The sequence below is a fragment of the Arvicanthis niloticus genome, chromosome 12, assembly GCF_011762505.2.
Source record: "Arvicanthis niloticus isolate mArvNil1 chromosome 12, mArvNil1.pat.X, whole genome shotgun sequence".
NCBI lineage: Eukaryota > Metazoa > Chordata > Mammalia > Rodentia > Muridae > Arvicanthis > Arvicanthis niloticus.
This window is the reverse complement of record NC_047669.1, coordinates 60570670-60592800: the sequence shown is the minus strand read 5'-3', so window position 1 is coordinate 60592800 and position 22131 is coordinate 60570670.

Genomic DNA, 22131 nt, shown 5'->3' with positions numbered 1-22131 from the left:
TAGTTTGTCATGGCAAGAGAAAAATAGCTAGTTCAAGAGGAAATAGGGTTCAGATGAAATTGTAGCCAGCTGACCACAGTTCTGACCAGGACAGCAAACAGCCTCACGCTCAGGGAAGGCTAGGAACAAGGGTGACAGGGGCTCTTCCATATTTGAATATGGCAAATTGTCGTTTGTTTTATGTAATATTTGTGGACCTTGGCTGGAGAAATTATTGAAAGATTAGAACTTAGAGATTGAGTTCACCTGAAAGAGAATATTTTCACTATAAACTAAGTAGGATGATTCTTTCCATGGTGCCGCCACTGATGATGATGATAATGATGATGATGATGATGATTCAATTCTTTTGTGATATTTAGTGGACAGTAGGCTTATCGAGGACAGACTCAAATTTTTATAGAAGCCAAAGCAGCAACAAAACTGTACCAAACAGAATTTTAAAATTAACAATGTTCCTTACCCATCTATATATATATCAATATTAAGAAAAATATTATATATTAATATTTTATATTATATTATATTTTATATTGTATTATATTAATATTTTTATATTATATTATAATATAAGAAAAAAATATATATCAATATTAAGAAAAAAATATATGTGTATATATATTCAAGAACTTTGGATCAATCACTTTATTCATAAGAAATTTTAATTGTGAACTTTGCAGTGCACAATTTATTAAGTGCTATTTGTACTTTATATTGCTGTAATTATTAACCATATTTATGTTTACTGAGATTTTGTTTAATATAAAAATAATATCTTTTTATGTGCCATTTTCATGGCAATATGCCTCATCTATAGGGATTCAATACAAATGATATGTTTTCTGGTCTTCCTTCAGATTGTGTACTTCACTCCTGGGGTAAAAAGTTTTTGGATTTATTTTTGACTTTGTTTCCCATCACCCTTAAGTTTACCACACTTATTTTAATGCTCACAATATTACAGATATGGTAAATATTTGGTATATAAATGAATGAATGGACAGCTGATTAAGACTATTTTTCTGCACAATGTGTGTATGTAGGTGTATATATTCCACAGTATACATGTAGAGACCAAGGGACAACTCTGTGGAGTTACTTCTCTTCTACAGTCTTTATGTGTATTCCAGTGATGCCATTCAGGTTACCAGGATTGTACAGAAAGTGATACATATTTCTGTTATATATAAAAGGAATATATATTCCTAAGTGTAAGATATATATTTCCCCCTAAATATATAATTATATACTGTTAAGTCCCTATAATGTTATTGATATGTGTATGTTCTCAGGGCTGTCCGTTTGTTAATGGATAACCAATTTGTATTTTTTCTTCTGGGGAAGACTATTCTCTTTTCCCAACTCTCAACATTCCTTTGTTTCCTATAGTTTTTATATGTGGTCAAGGTCTCAGGACATGCCTATAGGGGTCTTTTTTGTTCAGGTCATGGTTAGACATCCATGTTGATGAGACATTCAGAGTAATATATTAAAAAAAGAAGATGTTTGACATAGACTGATGAATGATAAGTATGGTAAAATGAAGAAAAATCTAAGCATGTCATACATCAACATCCAATTTGTGCCGTCACCTAACTTTTATGACTTTGTGACAGTAGGTGATGAATGATTGGTAAGGCATAATTAATAACTATCTTTGGGAATAATTGTATTATAGAAAACAGATTCTGGGGTCAAAAGTATTTCCAAGAATTTGAAATAACAATAATAGAATAAGAGACTGATGGATTAATATTTGAGTTTGGGATTCAATAGTAAAATACAGAATATGTATGGGTTATACTGTCAGAGTACAAGAAAGCATATATTCACTTCAGACCATGCTTTAAATTTTGCTTTTTCATAAAGATGCTGATATCATGAAAAATGGAAATAATAGTTTCTAATTTATCCATGTGACCATTTGTGACTGTGGTGTAGTATAGTGGTTGAGTGATTACAGCTGGAACACTTGCCTTCTAGTCCTTGTGCCTCTTTTTACAAGAACACATTTAGGAGAATTATTTAATCTTTCCATTTTTCAATTTACTCATCAGGAAAATTGTTGAAATACTAGGCTGAACCTCTTGGAGCCTTTGTGTGGATTAGATTTTTTTTATTATTATTTATTGGGTATTTTATTTATTTACATTTCAAATGTTATCTCCTTTCCTGGTTTCCTCTTTGGAAACTTCCTATCCCATCTTCCCTCCCTCTGCTTCTATGAAGGTGCTCCCCCCACCTACCCACCCACTCCTACCTAACCACCGTGACATTCCCCTCTACTGAGGCATTGAGATGTTTTAATAATTGTTTAAGGACTCTGAGACCTGTGGCACATGATTGGTTAATTTGGTTTAATTTGGGAGTTTCTCATTACTGCAAATTTCAAAATAATCCTTAGGGATAAGGGCTTAGAAATGAGCCACAGAAATAGTTGAAAAACTAGAAGCAATCTTGTGAGGGGACAAAGTAAAGGGCATCAAACACACATGGTCTGGTAAGAGAACAAAAAGACACAAATGCCTAGCCACCCACCTTTGGAAAATTCAGATATTATCCAGAACTATTTAAGATGGTGCCAGGAAATAAGACACAAATAGAACAAAATCTCTAGAGGAAAAAATTCTGGTTAAGTACCAGGAATACAACAAACAGATACTTCTAAGTAAGGAGAATGAGGTAACAGTGAGGGATTGCCAGAAAAAGTGATTGAAGCCTTGTAAAAGTATTTTAACCCAGCACTTACCACACTTAATGTCACTAGACTGTTAGTACTCAATATGACATATCCAGATCCCATTATATTTTCTTCTGTGTCAGCAACAAAAAAGAGTTTGTCAGTAAAAGAATCGGAGTTTGGCATTGTTTATGCTCTCAGAACTCAGATCGTCATTTCATAGATAGAAATACTTAAATATTACAGTAAGAAATGAAAACAAGAATCTATTCTTTTAAATCTAGACTATACTAGAAAAGGTGTAGAAAGCCAGACTGTTAGTCCTAGTTCCTGTGTAGTGTTGCAGGTCTCATCTCTCTGGGATTCTGATCTACTTTCCTCTTCTGTCCTGCCTTACCCTGGCCCATTCCACCCAACTTGATGTGGAACTTGTGTAATGCGAGAGATGAAGACTTCTTGGAAAGCAGGAAGCTACATGATACTGAAGAATGGTTCCATCCAACCTTGAAATACTCTTGTATGACATTCTGCAACTAATTTTCTAATTTATGTCTTAAAACGGGGATCCTTGGGGGTTAAAATTTCCAGTTTAATACAGGATAGGGAAGCTTCACTACAATCACTTATATAAACAAAGTCAAACCAGAACATTTTTCTTCTTGTTATAATCCATCCTAAGAGTAGCCATGTGAAGTACAAGAGTTTTACACTCTGCAGCAACAGAGGTCTTTGAAACATGTTCATGTCTGGAAAAAAGAACTGCTGTCATCTGACCTGCAGATGAAGTTACACAGTACCTTCATAGGAAAGTGGCATTTGGTCTGTGGCTTACAGGGAACTTAATTCTGCAGGAGGACAAATATGGAAGTGAGTCATAGGTATAAAGCTAAATACACGTGGCTGTTGGAGGAGCAGAATGTTAACACTGCTAAGTAAGTAACTCCATGATCTCTTAAGTACAAGTGTATAGAAAATCCATGTGATCGATAGGAGAATGGAGGTCTGATGAGTTATTGCCACACAACAGAAGGTCAGCACATTAAAATATGAAACTTATTTCATGTGATAGGATTCAGGGATCATCAACCTAAATTATTTTAGTTCATATAGATTTGAGAATTAGAAAGGTCACTCTGTAAGCTTCCATCTTTTAGTTTATAAGACCCTCCTGTAATAAGCGTCTCTTCCATGCCATAAGCTCTGATAATATAAGGACATGCAGTAGGAAAGGAATGCAAACCACCTAGATCCCATCAGCTTATTGTGATGAGATCAGAACATTTTATTCAGTCAAATTTCTCTATGACTACACTTCTGCATCACAGACTTGGTCAAAAATATAGTTTGATCTAAGTCTTTAGGTCTTTACTACTTTGTCATGTAAGAATCCAGTCATGTAATTGTATTGCTTTATTATTGTTCATCTGCTTTATATTGTAGAAGCTTCAATTAGGAATTTAGTGATAGATGAAGGCAGAGGTTTCTTTTTCTCTATATATGCAGTGGAAAAAGCACTGGAGGAAGAGACACAAGCAAGCTTTATCCTCAAGCTTCTCCTAATGTAATAGCTATGAACCTACCTTGCTCACATCAAGCCCTTGAGCATTGAAAAAGAACACACACAGTACAAACAGAATAACAACTGGAAAGAAAATCAATAAACTTAGTAGAAATCAAATAGCAAACATGTTATTTTGATAGCTGTCCTATAGCATCCATGTTTAATATAAAGGATGGTCAATCAACATTAGCTGTTTTATCAAATAACCATGGTGAAATTCCTTTAAGGAAATTTCTTAAGATCTGTTGTCTATATGTTGAACATTCTTTTTCAATATCTGGTCTATCTTCTTTCCAAATTATTGTGTTTTGTACACAGGAGAGTATGTTAGGAGAACAACATACTTGACATCGATTCTGTTGCTTAAGGTCACTGGGGTCATTTTCACACTGGTGGAACCATTGTCTCTGCTCTCTGTTTTATAGCATTGTTTTGAAGATGAACTAAAATGACATAAACAGTTAGGCAAACAGTAAGAAAAGCATATAGATAAAGTGAATTGGAATGCAGCTCACGGAAGCTCTTTACTGCAGAGTGACTGACTGTTAACCACAATTATGACCTTCATTATGGCAAATAGTCAATTAAACACTAACCAAATGGCAACTTCTACAGCTCCTTGAGATTACTGAGGAAAGGCACTATCTGAATATAAAAGTATCCAAATTCTAAAAAGACATGGTTTTAATGTTATCTCGTTTTAGAAGTTTGATAACATTTTGAGGGTCTCCTGTTTTATTAACCTTCTCTGTGGATAGAGAATTGAAAATTGCACTGCTGTAGCAGAAGAGGAATTTCACTTTATCAACATCTGACATGACTCAGAAAATGCTGATGGCTTTGAAAGAGTATTCGGCTCAGAAGGTCTACCATCAGTGAAAGCGTTAGAGACCCTTATCAAATAAGAATTGATTAAACTTACAGCTTCCTAGAAAGGCTATTAATGCAGACTAATAAGCTTCTGGGAGATTAGAATTAGTGAGTTTTGATATAAAGCATGTACCAAAGTTAGCAGAATATCTTGTCAGGGCAGAACAAAAGAAAAATGACATTCAAAATTTGTATCTGATTCTATAGTCCTTATTTCATGTGCGACTATATGTGTGCGTACTTTAAACAATGAGGATTTTTCGATAGGATTAATGTTGTTTTGAAAGCTATTTCCTGATGATCATGACATGCAATTTTTGAGATGAAAAGCTTTGGTTATCTTCAAGTAGGTTAAACTGTGTGTATCAAAGATCATGGCAGTCGGCTCTGAGCTAAGCAATTAGTGCCCCTAAACACCACATTGTAAGGTGTTTACATCTCACCTTTGCTGCTATGAGTGTTTTGGAGCTGAGGCATGAATCAAAGACTCTTGGGGATTAACTATGTATTCTACCACCAAGTTATTACTCTATCCTACATTGTAACCTATGAAGAAGTTACTAACCATTAAACAAAATATGAGAGTAGTATTTCTCAGATAACACTCCAGAAAAATTGTCAGCATCAGGCTGGTGAAATGACTTAGCTGCTAACAGAGCTTGCTACCCAAGCCTGACAACTTGAGTTTGATTTCCAAACCCACAGTGGAAAAATAGTGTCAAATCTTGAAAGGCCGTTAGATCTTTATGTCTCTGTCATTGTGTGCCAGTACCCTATCCCCATATCTCACACATACAATAAGGGTAAGACAAAAGAGTAGAAACATTAGCATCAGGTTTACAAATTCTAACGATCTAAAAAATACACTATGTAAAATGTAATGGTGATTTTAGGATAGGATCAATAACTGTACATCCTTAGGTACATGGCAGATGGTATAACTGTTGTGATTATTATCTGATCTTTTCAAATAATTTCTCACTGGTTACTCTACTGTTGAAAAGTAGGATATATCATTGGTTTGCAATTAACACTGTGGATTGATCAACTCTTTCTTGTAGTGTCCTGTGAATTCTTTGATCCTGGCAGCTTCTGTGGTCTGTATTCATTGGGTGACAAAGCAACTTTATTTAGTATTCCCTAATTAAGTAATAAAATATGTCTATACATTGTCAAATCTCTGCATCTATGAAAATGTCTTTGTTTGATAAGCTCTATTTATTTATTTCTCATGATAACATTGTTTTTGACTAATGTGGTAGTGATGAATCTTTCATTGACAGACTCCAAAATCATATAGGAGACTGAGTGTACCTATGGGGGAGTATCTCCATTATTTTAATTGATATAGAAAGTCCCATCTTAATTGTAAGTAGGACCATGTCCTGGGCAGAGGATCCTCGACTGTATAAAATTGAGAGATCAAGTTGAGCATGGATTCATTGATCTCTGTTTGTTGATTGTGGATGTAAGAAGACCCTTGCCACTGTGACATCTCTACCACGATGGACTGTAACCAGGAATGCTGGCTCTCTAGGATTGCTTTTGTCAGGGTATTTTATCTTAGTAATAGGAACATCCAATCTTTCCAGTTCTTTGAGGCCTCTGGCTGTCCATGCAAAATATATCAACTGCATATACAATATTTTATTCATTTCTTTGTAGTACTTTATCTCAGAGTCCTGCCTGCTTCTAACTCTCAAGTGTTGAGATTAAGTATGTGCCACCATGTCTGGCTGAAAAATCCAACTCTTAAGTTAAAATGTCCTTTCACTACTTTCTACAATTAAACTCATTTTCAAAGAACATTTTAAAAATGATGTAACAAAGATATCAAACTTAGTTAATTTTAGTTAATCTTAATTTTCTATTGTAATAATAATACCATGACCAAAAAAAGTTACAAAAGAAAGCATTTAATTTTGGGTTTACAGTTTCAGAGTATTAAAGTCAATGCTGGTTAAGAAACGGCATAGCAGCAGAGGCAGCTGAGAGCTTCCATCTTTATTTGCAACTTGAAGGGAGAAGAGTGAGAAAGCAGAAGAGAGGGAAGGAAGGGGAGAGATGAAGAGATAGATAGAGATAGAGAGAGATGGAGAAAAAGAGAGAGAGAATGAGAGACAGACAGAAACACATACAGAGAGAGAGACAGAGACAGAGACAGAGAGAGAACTGAGAATGTTTTGAAACCTCAAAGACTGACTCTAGTGACCCACCTCCTCCAACAAGGCCACACCTCCTAATCCTTCCCAAATGGTTCCACCAACTGGTGACCAAGTATTCAAACTTGTGAGACTATAGAGGTTATTCTCATTTAAGCTACCACAGGTACTATGTACTCACAGGGCACTCTGTCACTCTAAGTAGGTAGCCTTTATTGTGATATGCACTTTATACCTGATTAACAACCTCAAAGACTTAAGTAACAGAATCCAGACTTGGAAGACTTCTGAATAAAAGAGACATAGGAGATATTTGTTCTTCTTGAATGTTGAGACATAATTCGTGCCTGTAGTTCTAGATAGAATTTCTCAGGGTATATTTCTTATAATTGTTATGTTTGTTACATGAAAAATTAATTCTAATTAAAGATGAAACTAGTATCTTACCAAACCAACATCCTTCAAATGACTTTTCTTTCCTCTTACAAAGTGTTATAATCCAATTAAATTAGATAAATTTCATTTTCAGTGTCTGTCCTTTAATAAACGTGAGTTTTAGTGTTCCTTTTCTGGTAGAAGTTCTATGCAATTGGCTTGTAAGCAAAGACACAGATAGAAGATTCAGCCTTTGTTCTGATTCATACCATGAGAGATGAAATATTCAAATATCTCTTATGTTTGAGACTCTTGATAGTTAGATAGAAATAACTCAGATTCCCTGAAATTTATTGGTTTATCTATTCTAGTATCCAAAGCTTTAAGATGAACTATTTGAGCACCTAAGGAAATGAGAAACTGGAAGACTTACACTAGATCAGTCAAGAGTGAATATACATGTATTACAATATATATTTATCAAGGAAAAGGGATGCATTAGTACTTTCATCTGATAAGAGAGGAAAGGAGACAATGACCATGTAACTGTGTGGCTACACCTACAAATGATCTCACCTGCCTCCTAACAACGTGATGTTGTCTGTGGACCGGAATAAAACTCTAGTGCTTAACAGCTTCATAAACATCTGGAGTGGCGTTTAAACTGGTAGAGCTACAGTAAAAATTGTTCTACAAAAGAAACCATGCCTTCATTAGGTTCTGAGATTGTTCCAACCTCATCATTTTTAATGCTCCATCTTTCATCCTGCCTCCCTAATGCTACAAATTTCAGGACCAGTTTAAGTGGAAGGAGGATAATGACTGGAGGGTAAAGAAATCATGGTGTCTTCTGAAACTGCTAGTATATAAATGAATCATCACTTTGATGTAGATTGTGTGTGTTTGAATGGCTTTCTGGAGAAGGACACATTCTACAAAGGCAACCATGCTGTCATTAGGTTCTGAGATTGTCCAGCTTCATCATTATTAATGCTTAATGATAATCTGCACAATTAACTACTTAATTGTTTTTTTCAAAAACTACATTGCTGCTGCTACAGCATCAAGAAATGTATTTGGTGTGATATGTAAGGAAAATGCAGGTGGAATATATTTGTTTAGGCTTTGTCATTTAAGATATGATGCATAGACCAGAAAAAAAATTGGATAGGATTGCTTACATTATGGTCTGTGTCCTGACTCAGTTTCTCTAAAGGTACTTCATATTTATATTTGTTTTTTTTCCTTCCCCTCCCCTCCCCTCCCCTCCCCTTCCCTCTCCTCTCCTCTCCTCCCCTTCCCTCCCCTCCCCTTCCCTTTCCTCTCTTCTAGCCTCTCCCCTCCTCTCTTCTAGCCTCTCCCCTCCTCTCTTCTCCCCCTCTCCTCTCCTCTCTTCTAGCCTCTCCCCTCCTCTCTTCTCCTCCTCTCCTCTCTTTTCAACTTTTTCTTTTACTTTTTTCTCTCCTCCTTTTTGACCCCCACCTCACCCTAGATATGAAACTAGATATATGTTTTTTTTTATTCCATGTTATGGATTTCCTAGAACACTTAGTGTTTTATTTGTCTAGTCTTTATTGTTATGATTGTGTCAGTAGCTGATCTAAGTATGTAAAACATACCATTTTACTCTATCATCATAGTGGTCTTCAAAAGAATTCTTTCTCTCCCTCCACTTAGAGGATAAGAGTCTCATCACAGAGACCTAAGCTTCGTCACCTCACTTAACCTAGCCTCCACCCAAAGTTCCTGCCTCCAAATACAATCCCATTTTAAGTGAGAGCTGATTATGAAAGCGGAGCTGATGAGCGCTCAGACCATGCTGTCCTTAGGGTTGGACTGAAATAAAGAACGGAAATAGCAAAGTCCACATACCATATATATATTTGTGTTCAACACACACACACACACACACACACACACACACACACACACACACACAAACACACACACATTCACACACACATACACCATCATTATACAAGCAAATTCCACACCATACACAGAAAATAGACATTAGTAAGGCAGAATTAGTTCTGACCTCCTGATATGGCCTTCCATGGGACATTGTACACTGTTTAAAAATATTTACATTGAGGGACCTGATGAAGAGATGTATGAAATTTCTGTGACCAATATTTGCAGACTGTTATGCAGATCTAAAATTAGTTCAACAGAAAAATACTTACGAACTATCATGACATTTATAGTATGAGATGTTTATGGTTTATAGGAACATTTGATGAATGGAAAGGATTTGGGGGTCATGAAGAGGAGAATAATTAAATACAGGCAAGAGTCTAGTGTAGGATTACAGAGACAGTGCTTGTACGTGGGTGCAAGTTAATGGCATTCAGGCTGGCCAGAGCGTCAAGGGTGCCGAGGGATGAATTACAGCCCACTTGGGCCAGACCCACCATAGTTTCCTACTCTTACGACAAGGCTTTTGGAAAAGCAGGGCTGCTAATTCTTAACATGTAATTTTGGTCTGAATTATCGATGCAAAGCAGTTGACCAAGATTTACATTACCCCTTACCCACTTCCCGTCTCATAGAACCAAGCAACTAGGATGTGCCAAGAGGATGTGGGCCTGGAGAAAGTACAAGCCAGAAAAGAAGCACATGTCTACATCACATGGAAGGTGCTTGCCTGTCAGCAGAGAACACTTGTATCAGACTTCCACGCTCAACACTGCATTTTGCTTGTTATTTGTTATAGGAGATGAGGTTGACCTGACTAAGAAAGATACTTATAACTATGTAGGGTTTGGTGTTGATGATCTTGAAGTCTCCAATTCATTAAAAAATTCTGTTTCATGGATCTCGGTCAGTACATCTTCAGGCATGTTTTGTTCTTTGCTGAGATTTTAACAAGGATTTGTTGAGCACCACCTGGAAGGGAGAAAGGCATTTTGGTGAATCACCGAAATGGCCTGAGAGTGGTATGGGATGAGTGAGTGGGATCAGGCCTTTAGTGACTGCTACTGAATGACAGTTCATTCTATACTTAGCCTCAGCCCTCATTTCTCTTGTTATTTCGTGAATGCTTAGTCAACTCTTGCTCAGTTCTTAGGTTTCCAGAGTTTTCTACTCTTGTGATTTTCTTTTCATTTAAAAAGGTATCCGACTGCATGACTCAATGTCACCAGAAGTAAGGAAGTCCATGTTAATGATATCCATGTTTGCCACAGTCTCAGGGATGGTACATATTATAACCAGCATCCTTAATATAGATATGGTTTAGAAACCCATGGCATTCCTTTTACCCACAGCATGTACCTCATACAGTATGTGAGAATAACAGGAAAAATGAAAAAAAAAAAAAAAAAAAAACCCACCACATACATGAAACCCGACCTGATGTGAATTATTATGTTTTGGGTTTTTGGCTTTAATTTCATTCAGCTTTCACGTCATATGGTTATGCTCTGGATTCTATACTGAAAGTCAGATGTGTGGAAGACTCTCAATCTGTCTCCTTTTACAAGAAAGTGTGGTTGCAAGGAAGAAAAGCAGCAGAGGAACTGGTATGTGGACTTTGCTATTTCCGTTCTTTATTTCAGTCCACCCCTAAGGACAGCATGGTCTGAGCGCTCATCAGCTCCGCTTTCATAATCAGCTCTCACTTAAAATGGGATTGTATTTGGAGGCAGGGACTTTGGGTGGAGCTTAGGTCTCTGTGATGAGACTCTTATCCTCTAAGTGGAGGGAGAGAAAGAATTCTTTTAAAAATATTGGATTTCATAATCCAACAAACGATTTCTTAGGTTGAAATTGCCCTTTCTTTTGGCAAGTAAGAACACCAGCACCAGGAAAAATAATATCAACCATGAACAGCATCTTCTTTATTTATTAAGGTGCTAAAATACATTCTGATCTTATGTAAGGCTTGAAGATGGTCCTTCAAACTAGATTTAAGTTATCGAGGGAAATGTCAAAATGTCCAAATTTTTCCATGCCATTCATTCATAATGTTTGAGAGTCATTATAAACCATTAAGACACTTATATACTACTGCTACATCTTAAAGAAGAGTCCTCTTAAGAGACAAGTATGTAGATTGTTGAGGTAGAGAGTAAGTCTACAGTAAAAAGACCCATGCTAAAAAAAAATTTATGACAAACAGCAAATGATGAGAGCCTAAGGAGTTACATGGATCGAGGTTCCCAATCACTAGTCGGGATTTCTTTCTTTCTTTTTTTCTCCCCCAAACACTTTATTTATCAGTATTTGTATATACATACATACTTATACATGTATACATACATATATGAACAATAATTAAATAAGATATATTTGAAAAGTATTGGGGGTTGGGAAGAGTGGGAGGAAGGAGAGAAAGAAAAAATTATGTAAATACAGTGCTCATATATGAAATTCTCAAAAAGGAATCCATTTTTAAAAAAATGTTCAACAGATTAACTTGCATTTTACAATATGAAAATAAAAATTACCTATAATTATGTTGAAGGACATTTTAACTCACTACAAACTTTGAAATTTAAAATGAAATCAATAAAAATTATTTTACCCAGCATACTAACAAAAACCACAATAACATTTTATAATTCAAAGTATTTCTGAGAACAAGAAAATGGATTGTCAGAAGTTAAGACAGCAGAGCCAGGGGGATACTGTGTGTTATTTCTTTTCATTTCTTTTTTTCTTTTTTTCTTTTTTAAATTATTATCAAATCATAATTTTTACTTTTTAACACAGGGGTTATAAACACAAAAATGCAGGATGTGGGGAAGGGGATGACACAGGAGCATAGGTGTTCAGGGGGAGTACAGATATCTTTCAGAACAGGGTACTAGTCGGGATTTCAAAATAAAGTTCTGGAAATGAGAATACATATTTTTGGAGTAGTTAGTTATTTTACGGAGTGGAATGTGTGAGTCCTGGAAGTAGTGAATGTGACTGAAGTCCTTCTGGCACTATGAAGACCAAAAGAGGGAGAAAGACCAGTGTAGACACATAGGAAATACATCAGAGGCCTGAAAAGCAGATCGGAGATGATTGAGAGCCATTCTACAGCAGCCCAGACAAGAAGAAAGTGGGGCTCAAGGTACGGTGAAGGCAGTAGGAGTGAAAGAAGGACACATACTGGACTTCTTAGAGGACATTGACAACTCATCATCAGTACAGAAAACGAACTATGAAAGAAAGAATCAAATCATATCTGTGGGTTTCAAACCTGCTATTGAAGAGTTTGAGAGAAGTTATGAGCCTGAGGGATAAAGCGATGCCTTCACTGGATTGTAAAATATTGCATATCTGTGAGAGCAAAAGAGAGATGATTAGGATGCAATGATATGAACTAGTGTGGAAATAGTTCATTTAAAACAAATTCATAACTGCCTTTGATAACGTATGCTTTAAATTCAAAATAAAAACTCTTTTAGTTTCTGAAATATGTCACATCCATCCCAAACACCATAGGAGGAATTACTATTTACCAAATGAAGAACATGTGATTAAATCCTTTGGGACTGATGTATCCCAGATCTACCCTTTGTAAACACTGCAGACAAGTAAAACCAGGCCAGAATACTGATGGTCGAGAGCAGCAACAGGCTACCAGAACTGTGGACTGAATAAATGATTGCTGGCTAGACTAGTGAGTGCTGGGCTGTATCACTAGTATATTACTAGTAGGGGAATCCTATCGTTTTATGGAAGAAAAGCCAGCCTAAAACTACAAGTTAGATTGCCCCAAAGTCAGAGATTATCTATGTTAGATGTGTTTGTAAAAGTGCCTATTCAGTGCTTCCTAATAGATATTTGTTGAGTTTAATCCTCATGTTAGAAAATACTGGCATTTCTGCCAGGCTTGAAATAAATAGAAGAGAAACATTTGCTAACTTTTGGGTAGGTAGATAGTTGAATCTTGTCCAGGCTTTGTCTAAATGACACTGGTGCGTACTGTATGCCGACTAGTACTTGTCACCCATTTTTTTTCCTTCCAAGGAGATTCTCATTTATCATAGTTTGAGCTAATATGTTTTTCTATTTCAAAAATCACATTTCAACTCCTTATCCAATTTTGTGCAGATTTACCTTTTGGCTCTCATGTGAAGAAGGAAAAGTCTTCCGAAAGGCAGAACACTATATTTAATAGCTACCCCTAAGCTGAGACAATCAGAGCATTACTGAAATCAAATTAATTGGCCAGAAGGGACTGAGACTGGAAGCATTTTGGATTAAAACTGCTCTCTTTGCCGCTGTCTGGAACAAGATACTTCTAATAAAGCTGCTTTACGTAACAGTTCCGTGGCAATTCAACCCTATGGAGATCTTTTCGATCATTGCTCACAAAGCCATCTAGATTGTTTTGCCAATAAAAAAACTAGGTTGAGATTCTGTTTTATCTTCTTCAACATTAGCTTCATATATTTCCCACGATGAACTTAAAAGTAGTTCATCTGCCTTATGGACAGAGTGAGGGGCGCCTTTCCATAACTGGATCACAAAGGTTCATAGATACATATGTGCATTTATTTTAAAATACGAGCCTGAACTTACTAGCCTGTTTGAGAGACTAGAGAGAACCTTTAAATAGAAAAGCGAGGAAAAAAATGTTAGAGAAATATTTGCTTTTTTAGATCTATTTGGGCTCCATCAAAGTGTTTTTGGTTCAAGAAATATATTAGGAAAGGGAAGAAGTCTTCCTAACAAAGATCTGAAACCTGACACCCAAGAGATGTTTCAGGTATTGCGTAAGTATCCAGGGCCGTAATCTTGTAAATATGAGGTTTTGGTTTTGGTTTTCTCTTTGACATATTTTGCCCATAAGAAGAAGTACAGCGAAGTCTTTACATTTAGAAAGGAAACGACATTCCTTCAATGTGAGTCATTCATTACATGAGAAAAATGGTGCTTGAAACTAGCTCTCTAAAAGATGATAGGATAGAGGGTTACCACTTCTTTGTAAACCGGGGATTAAAAAGGCCCCCTCCCCCCCCAACCAAAGCTTTATTCTATATACTTTAAGACTTGCCTGTGTTTCTAACATCTATTTTCCTATAATCCTCCTGATGATGGTCATTATAGAACTTAAATGTTACGTTCTGTTCTCTTTGAAAATGGGCTGGATATGTATGTGATCCTGGCAGAAAGAAGAATTGAGACAGGTGAAAGCATTGCTTTGGAAGGGAAGTTTTAAAAGCTAGTGATTTTTCTTTTAAACATAATTTTATCAAAGGTAGTTTCTTTTTTTTTTTCAGTCTTTTGTTACCTTGGAAGATGGAAGCAGACTTTCAAAACTGGGTCCAGAGCAAACTTTTATAGGAATGTTGAGATTTAATGCTGACGGTCTATGTGGATTTGTGAATACGAGTTTTAAGAGATAACATTGCCAACAAAAATGTCATTACAAAGCCAGTTACTTTGTACAGTGAATAAACACTAACAAGCAAAGAGACTGCACGAAAGCTATGTGGGAACATTTCCAATACATGTAGCATTGAGGCATTTTTTTCTGTTTTAAGTATTATTATTTATTCTTTTAATATTGCATCCAATTTAACTTGACCTGCTTAGCCGTAGGTCTAATAGGAAAAGTATTGGTGTGGCAAGCTCTAATCAGAACACGCATTAGGTTTTGAGCACAGATTTTTATGACAAGGAAACGACTTGAAGCTGGATCAGAACTTGGGTTGCTGTTAGATTTTAGAATGTTACCCTTCTATGTTTTGGAAAAAAAAAAAAAAACAAAGCTGATAAAAATGTGAAAGAATGATTCTACTACCAATGTAAACTTTGCTGGATCCTCCCACACTGAGCCTTTACTATGACTTTCTTTTCATGTCCTTAAAAATATCTTTTGTAGTCACGTTGTTGATACCAAGACATTTGATTATTATGTACCCAAGATGACTTTGATATAGTTACAGTGACATTATCATACTCAAGAAATATAATATTGGAATTGTAGTGATCTTTAATATGCAGTCTATATTCTGGATCACCCAACTGAGCCCACATATTCTCTTTAGCTGTTTTTATCTTCAGTTTTACATCTGATTAATGATCTTATAGTAAAATTGTTCATCATATTTCTCTGAACTTCTTGAAGTTAAGGCAGTTCCTTGCGTTTTTTTTTTTTTTTTAAATCTTCATGAGTATGGTATTTTCTAGAATGTAAAATAGTGGTCTTAATTAACCCACAATTTTGTTAGTCCAGTTGATTTTTTATGATCACATTTCTTATTATTTTGTCAAGAGTAACACATTGATGATATTCCATATTTCCTGTTGTATTGGGTCAGCAGGATCAGGTTTTTTTCTTTTGTTATTTACTGGTGACACAAGTTTGACTTTATGATTAAGATAGCAATTGTAAAATAGACCAAAATATTAAAGTGTTATATCCCACCTTTATGGTTGTTCTGTATGTTGCTATATTGAACCCCTTGGCCTAAATAAATTCTCAGTCAATATTTTCTGCATCTGAGAGTCCATGTCAGACAGAAGAGCATTTAACAGGTGTTCTGAGAAACCAGATATTAGCATGATATTTTGGAGCTCAGTCCTTCACTTACTAGTGGTCAAGGTCAATCAAGTAGAGTACAAGGATCATCTGGTTCAAGGTGGAAATTATAAAGCTTTCACTGGAGGTGTTTGCTTATGCGATATTATGCTGGTCTAGTATAGCAAGTTTGCTCTGGTAAACATTTCAGATACACAAGAGAAACTAATTATAAATGCAATGGCTGTGGATAGTTCTTGCTAGGGGCAATTGGTGCTCTGAGAAGAGTAAATAAAAAATTGAAAGAGATGAACTGTCAATAAAGTACTAACTGTGAATGCTAAAGGGTCTCCGTATAGACACACAAAGTGATCCTCATTTTCTTCCGCCTGAAGGCAGGAGATGCTGATGATCAGGCTCAAGAGTTAAGGATACTAGAACTATGGGAAAGTTAACTTTGCCAACTAGCTAGGGCTCTCACGAAAGGACCAGTGGAGTTTCTCGTAATGAATGAGACTCACGGATATTGGATTTTAATGTGTGTGAAAGTCACAAGACTTCAGGTTCCTTGAGCCAGACTCCTAAACTGCGTCAGTGCCCACTAATTTTTAAGTTGATTCAGTTACATATCTTTTTTGACACATTGCTGAGAGTCCTGCATGGTCATGTGGAGGGACTGGTTTGACATGGCTTCTCGCCCCTGGAATAGAGCCAGTTGGGCATGGGCCTCCACAGATGTTGACAGTTGCTCGGCATAAAGGAATGTCCTCTCTGCCAAGGTAAATGACTCCATTATAATTAGAGGCAGTGTGAGCCTGGGATGTGAGGCTGTGTCTAATGCCCTCACCAAATGATAAATGCTGTGAACTTCAGGACAGCCCTTAAGGCTGTGGACAAGAACTCTGAAAACATGAAATAAAAAAAATATCATTTTTCAACTATGTAAAATATAAGGGTGCAATAAGAATTATATGAAGGGCTTCACAGACCTAAAAGAACAGAGGCAGCTGCACTATGAGTCAGCTTGTCAAAAAATACAAAAGCAGGCAGATACAGAGGTGGCAGATTCCTGAGTTCAAGGTCAGCTTGGGAAGGAGTTAGTCTGGGCCCAGGAGTGGTGGGAATGGTAATTTTAGGACAGGATCCTACCCAGTTAAACTTACTGTCTGTGCTTACAAAGACAGGCAGCTCTCTGAATTTATTTGCAATCATAAAAAAAAAAAATGTGCTTACTGTCTTTTTCTAAGGATCAAAGGGTGGAGGTCATGGAATGCTAATTCCTGGGATAATCAAAATGATACCTGGAGTAAATGACTCAATTGGTATGTAAATAAGAGACTAGGTTTTTGTCTATGAGAGCTGAGCTGCCTGGATTAACTGTCTGGAGACCTCCAGAGAAAGCTTGTCTTGGGCAGAACAGAGGCCATCAGCTTTACCCCACGATTGATGTTCAGTTTTTTTTTTTCCACTCTCAAACACCTCTTCTCTCAGGAACCTCTCCCTAAGCTGAGGCTTGTCCTTGGCAATACATGCCACTCCTGTCCCTTCTGTGAGGTAGTCCAGTAAAATTGGTGTAGATTTTGTGTTAGTTGAGGAATGAGTTAAAAGATCTAAGTCTAATTTGTCAGCAGGAGCACATAAAATTAATACACATGGTGAATTTCATAAATAACTTAAATAAAACCCAGCACAAGGGTCCCTTAGTGACTCAAACTCTTCAATCTCCCCTCTATGATAATGAAATACTGTCCTCAGACTTTACCTATACAATGCAGCTAGACACATATACCACCAATTAAGTGCTGGAAAGGTATAGGATGCTGGGTGATAAAGAGAAAACATAATAACATTATGCATTTTTTGTATGATAAATAGGACATTCTTTTAGAGAAAAAGTTTAACTGCAGTTTGTGTTCAATGGATTAAATGTATTTTTCCAGATTTGCTTGTTGATATCTTCACTTTCAAGATAAAGTTAAGAGGAGGTAGGGCCTCTGGGATGGAATAAAGTCATGAAGGCAAACTATTTATGAATGGAGTGGATATCTTTATAAAAGTATCCTAGAGAACATTCTAGAGGGTTTTTTCCTATTTAAAAGTCACATGAGGTTTTAGCATACATTCTAGAACCTCACCAGAACCCAGTCATACTGATAATATTCTTGACCTCTATCCCTGAAACTAAAAAATGAATTTCTGCTGTTCATAGGTCACAAAATCTGACTACAACAATATGCCTTATCAAGGTTAAATTAAAAGCTAACTGTGAAATGAAAAATTGGCTTTGATATAACCTTAATAATATTCAGAAATGAGTTTCACATGAAACAGAAAAGATAAACATGTAGAAAAATGTAAGACCAAAAATTCAACTGAGATCTCTGCAATTCTCATGAGTAAACGACTTCCTTAGAGTCAGAAACTGAAGATATTTGAATGTGTTGTAAAACATAGACCAATTTATTGGCACTGCTTCCATCCCACTAAAGAATTAGTGAGGAAACCTTGCTTTGATGATTAATTTCTGACAAATAGCCCTTACTTATTACAAAATCAGACAACATTACATGAGCAGAAAATCACAGAGGAAGTTGAAAATATTGTACTTATTGGACAGGTATGTGGGATGCTTAAAAGTACACTTTGAAATAAAATTTACTGATACTTGAAATTTATTATTTTCCCCTGGGAGGAATTTGAGCTTTACTGAAAAGTAGGAAAAGCCAAGTTGTATGTCAGTGTCATTGCCTAGTTGGATTAAAACAGGCATAATATTACAGGATTCTGGTTTCAAGCCAGAATTTTTCAAAATTAAGGTTGACGGCTGTTTTATATCAAGCCAAAATTTATTATCTCTAGAAACAATATGCATGTCTTCTTCAGTTATAGAAATTCTACATGATCCTGGATAAGGTATTTTATATAAAGTACTAAATCCATTAGGTAATTATTACTATGATATTCTAAACTGATTTTTAAAGGAAAATATTCTTTGTTGATTGAAAAGAGGTAACAGTAACAGGCTAATTTCCCTTTAATCAAGAATATTAATAGCCCATAGTAGTTCCATATCTGTGATTTTCTCCACATATAGGTTCTACTAAATAGCAGCCCTATTATAGAATAGAAATGGACAATCTACAACAACAACAAAAACAACAACAACAACAACTCACACACACACACAGTTTTTATAAGCTAGTATGGAAAGATTTGAGAGACACAGGAACATAGTCTAGCTATACTATACAGGTACATATTCTGAATTTGGATGTTTCTCTTCTCAGAAATTTACCTCACAAGGCAGAGAAAAAAAGTTGGCTATTATATTCTACAACTCAATAAAAATACGGAAAGTATTAGCCTTGTGAAAAACAAAATAATTCTACCTGGAAGACAGAGGTTTAGTCTTGCAATCAAAGGCTTAGTGCTTGGAATGAGCTTATAAAATGCAGGAATGGGAAAAGTAGAAGAAAAGAATGGAGACAAGCATGCTGCTCTATTCTACTACAGAGAATTTCATGGCTCATGAGATAAAAGCAAGGCTGTATGGAGCATATAGGAACTCTCTTCCATAGGTAATAAGACACCGCCAAGCCCACAGCAAGAATATCATAGTGTATCTAGACACTTGCAGTATACAGTGCAGTGACCCTAATGAAAAGCAAGTGTTGGGAGAGTTGGGGGGTATGTGGTGGGGAGATATTCATGGTGAGTACATGTGACATTTGACCTCACTATTACTGTCTTCAGTCCTTCTTCTGAGTGTGATCCTATCTCTCCATGTTCTCTTTCAATCTCCAACTGCACTCACTACTTTCTGACGCAATTATGAGCATGCATTTATATATACATATGCAGATATGTATACACAAATGTATACTGGTTAAGGAGATATATTGCTCTAAAATTTAAGAAGTAGTGATATCAATATTGAAATTTCATCACTTTTCAGAAACCACCAACCTGTCAATTCATTTTTTTTTAATGATCATTTTGCATGGCTGGAAGTTATTCTTCACAAATATCTTTATCGACTTTGTTATTTCTTATACTACTAGTTTGGAGCATATTAAATGTATCAGGTAAACTGAATAATAAAGATAACAACAACAACAATAATAGTAAAATAAAGGGAAACAAGTATAAAATTGTTTAATTCTTTGAGAGTTCACTCTTTTACACATACTTAAGGTTAGTATTGTAGAAGAATCTAAGACCAAAAAAGGCTTAAATGGAAGCGCCAGATAATTGAAACGCCAGGTCCTATAAAGTACTTATTCCATTAAAAGACATACTTATAAAAAAGGCCGTTTAGGTTCTGGAAGTCTAATTAAAAGAAACTAAGAAAAGAAGACAGAATAATTTTGTTTTAATGAACACAAGCTGGAAATATAGAAATGAACTGCTAATTTTTACCTAGTCATAATTACTTGACCCTTTTTGGGAAGAAACACTCTGGTGACTTATCTGCCAGGAAGATGGGCTTCATGTCCTTGCCTATTTTGCATGCTAGTGAAGCAGTTATTCACAGTGGAGTGGACAGACAGACCTTTTGTAGGACTAAAGGGAACACCATATAGAGATCTCAGGTTTTTCTTACCCTCTGGAAAGACAGACAATCTCTCTTTCCTTATTGCTAGTTTGTAATTAAGGGACGAGAATGTTGGGAGTTAGCCCCTGAGTCATTAGAGTGGTATAACCTCTTTAACCCTTCTCCACAACCCTTCCTTATATACATGAGAAGGCCTCCAACTGGCCTTTGGTGGTTCTAGCCTGTAGAGTGGTAGGTGCCTGAGTCTTTGGGTTCAGAAGTAGAGAATGAGACAAAGACACTTGCTCTACTATATTCATGGCAACTTTATTAATAATAGCCAGAAAATGAAAACAACCTAGATTCCCTCAACTGAAGAATAGATTTAAAAATGTAGTTCATTTACACAATGGAATACTAGTTTAAAACAAGAACATCATGAAATTGGCAGGAAAATGGATGGAACTAGAAAATATCATCCTGAGTGAGGTAGCCCAGGCTCAAAAAAACAAAACAAAACAAAACAAAACAAAACAAAACATGCATAGTATGTGCTCATTTAAAAGTGAGTAAACCCTTGGGAGCTCCCAGAGACTGAATCACCACCCAAAGAGCATACATGGGTTGGACCATGAAGTGTTAAATAGTCATACTACAACCCACAGACCCAAATAAGCTGAACAACAAGAAAGGCCCAAAGGCCGGATGCTTGAATCTCACTGAGAGGGGGAAATAAAATAGTCATAAGAAGTGGATGGATGGAGGGAACTGGGTGAGAGAGGGGATGAGGAATGGGGAACGGGACTGATCAGGTATGGGGAGAGAGGGCCAGAGAGTGAATGAAAAAAGGCAGGGTGTATGAGTGTGGGCATCTTTAGGATGCTCCAGAGACCTGGGATGTGAGAACCTCCAGGGGGTCTATGAGGGTGACTCTAGAAGGGGCTGCTGCTTATTTAGAGTAACTCTTCAGCAGGCTTTCTGTGAGGGAAAAAAGCTTGATTCCATGGGCCCAGCATTCTCTGTGACTGGTGAGAAACCCTGAACTCTCAAGTCTTAAGGGGTTGGTGAGAAAAATAAAAGGAAAGAGATGGTATGGTCATGCTAGCTCTTTTTGTCCTGGGAATACTTTTATTCCTGCCCATCATGTTAAAGTTTTTCTTCAACAACATCAACATGTTGGCAGCCAAAGTACATGGCTTGAAACTAAAAATGGACCCCCAGACAAAATTATTAAATTAACAGGCTGGCAAGTAAAGGACGGCTAAGATTCTGCACAGAGCTTTATCAACCTAAGACAGAAGTACATTGCTAAGGAAGGCATTCTTCTCAGAATGACCTAAGACAGACTTAGTCTTGTTTATGAAATAAAAAAAAAGGAGAGGCAGAGAGCTTTTTGGGTTGCTTGGCAAGAATCTGATAATTGGCTAAAAACAAGGAAGTGGAATCTGATATTAGGCTAGAATAAAGGAGTAATCTCAAGTA